An 8854-nucleotide genomic window follows, 5' to 3' on the forward strand; every position below is an offset into this window, starting at 1 on the left:
TCACAATTAAAAAAATGCACTCAGACTGATGAGTAAGACCCTACCAGAATGGTTTATGACTGATGAGTACAAGCATTGCGGCAATTACCAGATGGAGCTGTTTAAGCATGAGTTCGAGTTGCAGGATCTGCTTCCAAAAGAGCGCAGCGGAGGGCATCAGTGGGATAAGGAAGATCAGGCTGAAGCAGACATCTTGCTGAGCCCTGTGATAGACTCTCTGATGAAGCCTAGAGTATTCCTGTGTCGTGCCTCAGCAAAACAGTTGCACACAATTAGTTTTGGTTTATTGTAAATACAGCTACACAAGTCCAGCTCATGAAATATTTTTTTTAAAGAAAACGTTCAGAAGTACATCTCGTGCATGCCATGTCCTCTTAGTGTAATTCAGAGCCTAGATAGACATGGAGCGCTATCCCTTAAAGAAATGTGTTCTCCTTTGAGGTGATCTGACATACAAATACTGATGCACGATGAAAACACGGCTGTCTTTATATTAATGGCTCACTGGCTGGGTGTTTAGTATCTAAATTGAGTTAAAATGGCCAACATTAGTTCAAAACTTCACCAGCTGGTTGCAGTTCCACAGGAAGTGTGGAAGAACATCCCACAGCAGTCTGTCTAGAGGCTGTTCGGGTCCATGGGTCAGCAGTACCCGGATTGTGTTGTACCTGGTTACTAACATTTGAATGCGCTCATTTTCATGGTGTGTCACACAGAAAGCTTATGATTCTCTGATGTGTACTTGTTTACATTTTTTGCCGTTTTGTTTAATGTGTGTTTAAAAGACTTGATTAAATCCATTAGAGCTGAATGTTGCGTTTCTTCCTTACATCAATCTAAATGAGAAAAACCCACAAGGTTTCGATCAACAGGGTTGACGTGATTGTGTTTAATACAGCAAAGTAAAAAAAAAATGGAACTGCTGTAAATTTCAGTCATGCTAACAGAACAGAGATCAGTTTCTCATACTGCACAAAGATGAAAAGTATTCAGTGCAGGTCTAGAGTGTGCCATAAGGTTGGTCTAGTTAACCTTTTCTTGGCAGAAATCTGAACAGTGTCACCACACTGGAGTTCATGTGGAACTTAATAAAGTTAATAATCAGCTGTCCTTCACACCCAAACAGCACAGTGCACGGACAAGAACAAGCAACAGAGGTGTAATTTCTTCAGCTGAGAGCCTTTCAGAAACCTGTCTGACACATTGTGAATGGTATCTTCATTTGCAACTCACAACTGGCAGCCCCACTGAAGCTCAGCAGGTGTGAGCCTGGTCAGTACCTGGATGGGAGACTCCTGGGAAAGCTGAGGCTGCTGCTGGAAGAAGTGTTAGTGGGGCCAGTAGGGGGCGCTCACCCTACTGTCCATGTGGGTCTTAATGCCCCAGTATAGTGACGGGGACACTATACTGTAAACAGGCGCTGTCCTTCAGATGAGACGTAAAACCGAGGTCCTGACTCTCTGTGGTCATTAAAAATCCCAGGGCGTTTCTCGAAAAGAGTAGGGGTGTTACCCCAGTGTCCTGGCCAAATTTCCCCCTGGCCTTTACCAATCATGGCCTCCTAATAATCCCCCTCTATGAATTGGCTTCATCACTCTGCTCTCCTCCCCATGATAGCTGGTGTGTGAGGAGTGTTCTGGCGCACTATGGCTGCCGTCGCATCATCCAGGTGGGGCTGCACACTGGTGGGGGTGGAGGGGATCCCCATTACCTGTAAAGCGCTTTGAGTGGAGTGTCCAGAAAAGAGCTATATAAGTGTAAGCAATTATTATTATAATTATCTTACATTATCAGTGTCTTTGCTGGTTAGACAAGCCTGTCAAGGACAAGTATTTCTTACACACCCCATACCATAGAAATGGTGACACATCAGCTCCTAGGAGAGGTCATCAGAGTCTGGTGCGTGAATCCCAGTACATGGCAACCCCCTCTCAATCCAGAAAAGCCTTCAGATGTGAGATAGATTAAATTCTGTAAAGGACTGGATGACCAGGACAAGAATGGACAAATTGCCTGTAATGTGAGGCGCGTCAGAGAGAATGTGGAATGATTAAAAATGTCTGAACCGATCCTGAATCAGATTTACATTTCAGCTCATGAAGTCAGCCCAGTACACATTAAAAGTTGAAATAATCTAAAAATATAGATAGATTGTACGGCACTGCCACCCATAGGCTAGTAACGGCAAATAATGACAAAATGAAAATACTATACGTCTAAAACAATTTATACCCTACAGTATATAATCCCACAATGCATACAGCAGGTTAAAATAACTACCAGACAAAAAGCACATTTTCCCTTTGACCACAATCTCAGTACCGCCCAATCCTTCTGCTTTGAGGTCGATCCAAAACTGTTCCTTAATGATGTGCAGGAGTAAACACTGCTCTCCAGCATAGCTTGATTTCGAGACAACAAATCTAGATTCTAGAATCTATATGACAGGGCAAGTAATAACCCATGACCAGGAACCGCTCAATTCCAAAACATTGTATGATTAGTCAGAGCAACTGCAGTATATCATTAACTATTGTATTTGAGAACATGCCAAGGCATAGTTCAAAACAAACTAAAATAAACACTTAATAAAGCATAAGAAAACCAAAGTACAGTGAAGAATTCACTGGAAATCACAGAGAAGTGCTATTACATCATTCCTAGATAAAGTTACTGTTATTAGAGATCAATCAGAATGTGCACATTAAAAGAACATGTAACAATTGCAGCACAACCAATATTTTCAGCGGGGAAACATTTTCAAAAGCTCAGCTCCATATGACAAATTTCCAATTTCTAAAGGTTGTCCAGAGAGCTTGAAAGACCTGCTTCTTTTATTGTGCCAGTATCGAAACAAACCTTTCCAGGTTTTTGGATGTCAACCTAATTGTTTGTATAAATCACCATCTGGTTTATTCATTTTACAGTCTGCTTTTACAAATGATATGCTTATTAAAAAAAAATTAAGTGAGAAAATGTACAGGTACAAGCATATATCTTTTGGGAACTGCAAACCCATAAGGGCTACTCTCAGAACTCTCCTGTGATTCAGGGTCTCAGCATGACTCAGTCTTGTACTCTACAGACTTGTCTGGAACAAGCAACCCAGCCACATGGATTAAAGCTGGTATAATTGTGTCAATGACACAGGTGAACTTTAATGGTGATTGGTAACAGCAAAGAAGAAAACTGCTTCACACATATAGCTCTTGTCTTACTGTCCTTACCGATGTAATTTAACAACAACATTAACCCACACTTGGCTCCAGATTTATTGATACCATTGGTACAATACAAGTAAAAGTTAGTGTCAGAGAAAAAACATGGAAGTGAACAACCACGGTTTGTTGCGTGCATAAATGAAGACTTGATAAAATGTTAGATTATCAGCATTGGACGCACACAAACACATCTGTCCAAAACAGCTGCAAAGTTTCGGAAAAAGCCAAGGCTCGAAGTTATTAAAACCTTATCCGTCTTTGGCTTTAATAGCATAGAGGAGGTGTTTCCTGCAGTCTTGTTAGAAACCTACACACTTCTCGGTTGTTTTGATCATGCCTCTGAGCAGACGTTCTCCATGCCTTGCACTTGTGAACTGCTTTCAGATCACAAATTTTCCGTTGGACTGAAATCCTGAGACGCTGACATTCAGTCAAAAAGTTCCATTTTATGCTTGCTTAGCCATCTGGCAGCAAATATGGAGGCTTGCTTTGAGGCATCGTTATCCTGCTGGAAACTGCATTCATGCCCAAGCCTGAGCTCTTTAACAGAAGCCACCAGCCAGCATTTAGTTAAACTATCGTGGGAAACTGGGGAATTGGCTCGTTTCTGGGCTCTATTGAGAACATCGGGAATGGAAGATGCAAAAACAGCCCTAAAGCACAAGAGATCTTTTGCAGTTCTTCGCAGTATTTCTTTCAACACGAGTTTCACCTTTCTGCACCAATCTTTCCACCGGCGGAATCTCAGTGCTAATCACATCGTTAGACCTAGGAGCCGATTCACTGCTGGTTGGATCTCTTTTCAAGTTACAATGGAGCTCTTGCACAAATTCATACTTCCCTTGAATGGTAGTCTTGGAGACATTTTAGCCGGAGGTGCCAGAGTTATCTCTGAAGACTCCTAATTGCTGCATCTGGATGTGTCTTATTGTCCTGAACCACTTTTCTGAGCACACAGCTTGGTAAACATTTTATATGTTCTTCCTTGTAGAGTAGCATCCAATCTCTAATGGCTTTGAATTACACTGAAGAATTTCGAGCTGGGAGCTTCGTCAGCGTGGGTAGGACTCCTTTTACCTGTTCCTTCGGATTACATTGGGCAGCACCATTAAAAGTGTGATCTGCTGTAGATTTTCTACAGTAGTGTCTAGAGCTGTTGGATTTAATAATCCTTTACAATAAATAATAATAAGTCTTTGGACTACAGCTGCTTACCCTAGGAAGTATTGATGTTGAGTATTCTGCCTCCATTATTACCCAGTGGCAATCAAGCTGACTTCAAGAAAATTCTGTACATTTTTGAAGACTTTTAGTGAAACTACTAGTTGACTCAGACACATAGCTGGATTAAATAAGAACATAAAACAGGTTACAAATGACAAGAGGCCATGCAGCCTGTTTAGGTAGTTACAGCATTTTCAACATATTTACGATGTCTAAATGAATCCGAACAGGATTTTCTTAGAGTTATGCCAGAGGAACCCATGCTAGTCCACAGTGGTCACTATCTCTGCAATTTTCAATCTGGCTGGACTCCACGAGTGTTGCCTAAAATGCCCTGGATGGATTAGACACTCTGTAACGCAGTGCCTGTCACCTGAGTACACTGAGCCGACTTCAGATCCCTATGTGAGCCTGACCTACCCATTTCTGAATGTTCCTCTCATCATTCGCTCCCACTTTTAGTCTTCCTCTAATCCCGTGATCAGATCTCCACTGCCACACTTTGACAGTGACCGATACCCTTTTTCAATGAAATCCCAGAAGCAGGCTGCAGTTTCATCAAAGTTCCTTCCTCTCTGCAGTACTATCTCAGCATCAGCTAGTGCAGCACAGTGACAGTGCTGGAAGCTACCATGTGTAATAGGACGTTGACAGCCCTGCCTTGAATGTTTTTGCACCTTAATTTGCTCCCGGAGTAGTTGTGCTGTCTGGAATATCCACACAAGCTGGGCACTATACCCAACTCTATATACTCTTTGTCATGATCGCTACTCCTCCTCTTAAGGGCGTTCCAGCCCTTCCTTGTTCTACCTCATTCCCCACACCTGTTCCTTATTCCAGCCCCTCTCTAGTTCCCCCTTAAAAGCCAGGCATAGACGTCACCCGAGGTTCCTTATTGAATCGCGATTCGTGAGAGCCCGGGATCCTGCTGCGTCTGGCTCCGTTATGCTTTTAACTTTCTGTTCCTGATTCCCCTTGCCGGTTGTGACCCGGTTCCTGTTCCCTATCCCCCCGGATGGATCACCTGGCCATTGACTTTTGCCTCTGTTCCTGATTACCCCTTTGGATTTCCTATTGGGATTGTTCGCTCCGGACTCCCTTCCCTGGACACCTGCACTCCTTGGACACACCCCCTGTCTCCATCCCTTCTCCTGCATGACTTTATTCATACTGTGTCTTCACCAACCAGATCGTGTCGTCTGCATAGGGCCCGGAAAGAACTGTTACGTGACACTCTTTTTATAGTCTGGGCACTCTAACTCTTTTTCCAATGATAAGTCCAACCAGAACCCCAAGAAAAACACTATCTGTGCATAGACAGCTTCAGAACACTCATTCTCAATACTCCGTCTTAACTGCATTTTTCTACCATATTTCCAGCTCATTTGCTATTGGAATTACAGGAAATATAAAATGAGGTACAAGACACAAATTAATGACCATCCAGAAGGGTGCACATTTGTATTTGGTATCACCATATAAAACTAGAAAAAAACAAAACTCAAAATAAAATATACATTAAAAACAAACAATAGTCCTAGACATGCAACGATGCATTTATCTCTCTTTCCCCATGTTGTACTGCCTTTACACTAATCTGATAGCTTTATAGAGGAAGTTCGATATACCATGCACAAGGAACAAAGGATTTCTTGTAGACGCTTTCTAAACAGCTTCCCTGAAGCTGTTGGAAATGGGAATGAAGAAGGTGGGAGGAGTCATCAAAGATAAACCGAGCTTTCCTTTGAACAGCAATATTATCCAACTCTTTAAGCCGTTTCTGTGGTCAACCAATTATTTTACAAGCAGTATTAACAAGGGAGAGAGGTTGAAAATCTAACATATTACTATCACAAGAAGTCAGTTCTTTGGGTTCATCAACATTAATGTGAAGCACGCTTGACTGACACACTTTTTTCCAATTTTCTTATCTGTTCAAAGAAATTCTCTACCCCTTCTCTTTCAACCCCAGTAATCAATCCAACTAGGACCATGTACTGTAATCTGCGCACTTTAATAGATTAACAGACGTTCCCCACAATTTAGTTTAGTTTGTGTTGTTGTAACGTTGTAGAATTGCCAAAACATGATGTAGTACAGTACATACGTCAAGGTGAAAATAAGCAGGTTTATTTAAATACTTAAACGAAGAGATCCTTATTCCTTTCCTCTGAAAGACCGCTGCCCCCCAAAATTATGGACCTGAGCGTTTCACCAAACTGTCCCGCACTTTTCAGACGAGATGTTTGTGTTTCATAATAAAAATGTCAGAGAATCCAAAGAACAGCATTCTGAACTCGGGCCCTCTGCAGAAGTTTGAATCTGGACTGTTGGGTTTAAATAGCTCCAGGAATGACTGGATTTTATGCAAAACTGTTTTTGTCTCACTGTGGGTCTTTTCTTGTTCCAGACCAGTAAGATTTAAGTGATAACACTTGAATGCATTTTCCATGCCTGTTTAGCATCTATGTCTTTTATAATCAGCTTCAGAAGCTGAAAGGGATTGCACTGGATGCAAAGGCTTTGAAATTCACCCTGTCTGGTACTGGGCAGTACAGGACTGTCTCTTCATTCAATGTTTTCTAATGGTTCACAGAAATGACAGAGCATATCAGGGAACTGGGTTGTGCTGGATCTGTTTTAAATATGCATCCCATGCAGGTTAAAATTCTATTAAAATGCATGGAAAAACGTTTTATTACAGTGCTCACATATGTTTCCTTTCTAGCATTTTGGTAATAGTTTTTATTTTTTGGGTGAGAAATTTGAAGGATTTCAAACCACAATTTCTGCACTTAGTCCCTGAGAAAGGTCTTTCATGTCCAAATATATCACCTACACATCACTAGTATCCATTTTCTTGTGCAACAGTAGTGCTCTAACTATAACAGAACACCTGCTGTGACAATGAACACCAGTACTGTGTTATCTAAGCAGTAAATGAAGATAAGGGAGACTAATATTTATGGTATTCATAAACACTCCCTGGGGAAAAATGCAGTACTATGGCTAAAACAAGGAACATTGGACGCAAATGCTCACTTGCATCATATGAACCCTATAATTAGTAAAAGCATTAATGACATACCGCAACCTATAAACCTATAATTACTTATAATTCTGAATTAGAGGAATAATAAGAATTTTTTGAAGTAGACAAAACATGAAAAATCTATATGGGAAATGTGCAAGAAAAAAGTATGTTTTTATTAAGATATCCAAGAACGTCAAATGATAGTTTTTGCAAACCTGACACAAAATTGTACTGGAACTTAATCAATTGCCTGAGACGGTTTAAATGTTATAACATTGCTCTAGCATAATGGCATACTAAAATTACAGTCATCAGGTGGTCAGAAGATAACCTTTTTTTTTTAGAGTTTGCTCACACAGCACACATTTGACATGGAGCCCATTATAATGACATTTAATGACTTTTGGAAAGTCTGGGTGTGTGCTTAAGTGTTGAAATTACCTCTCCTTGCATATTGTAAATGCCTTGTAAATGACTTATTTTGTACTGGTTCAATTAATGAATAATACTAACACCATGCCCTTTTTTGTGTTTAGCAGCATCAGCATGGATTCCAAAACAGAGCAATTGATGAGTGACTAGCTCCGTGAACTCTTCATTACACGTTTACCTGAACACGTTATTCATTGTTGAAGGCTGTATACAGGCACAGCCCACCAGTGGTTTCAGTGTCTTGTCTTAGTAGATACAGTGTGATGACTGAATCCTAGCTCAGCCTGAATGTATTGTGTTTAATACTACAGAACCACTAAACACTGCAGTGAATAACTTGCTCCTTCAAGTGCAGTCCATAAATTTGTTTATCATTATCGAATGGTGAGTAAGCCAAGATAAGTGGTGAAAACATGTTGTGATTCATGTAGCATACAAGAAGCAGAGTTGCTGAGAGAAAGTACAACTTTGAGCATTTCTGTCTTTTCTTTCAAAAGGACTGAAATAAAAAAAATGACCCCTCCAAGGCTTGACCACATCCACCCAGTGAGCCTCTTCACTGTCAACAGTGAAACACAAACCAGGGGACACAGGTGGAAACTAAGAGGAACTGCGTTTAAATTTGACATCAGGGACATTTCTTTACACAAAGGATTATGGGTACATGGAACAGGCTGCACAACTAATCAGTTAACTTCTAAGTACCAAATAGGCTAGATGGCCCCCATGAAGTCCTCGTGTTTGTAACCTTTCTTATGTTCTTAAAAAGTCTGAAACCATTCCTAGCTGCAAAACCCAAATATAAGCATCCAAACATCCAAAATCCAAACATATATAGTCTTCTGTTAGCCTCAGGAGCTGTTCTGTTTTTGGTAGTTTACAGTGACTATCAAGCAAATGTATCATGTTGTCATTGGTCAAATCTGTCTCACTGTGATTCAGG

Source organism: Atractosteus spatula, chromosome 16 (genome assembly GCF_055471065.1).
Source record: "Atractosteus spatula isolate fAtrSpa1 chromosome 16, fAtrSpa1.hap1, whole genome shotgun sequence".
Lineage (NCBI taxonomy): Eukaryota > Metazoa > Chordata > Actinopteri > Semionotiformes > Lepisosteidae > Atractosteus > Atractosteus spatula.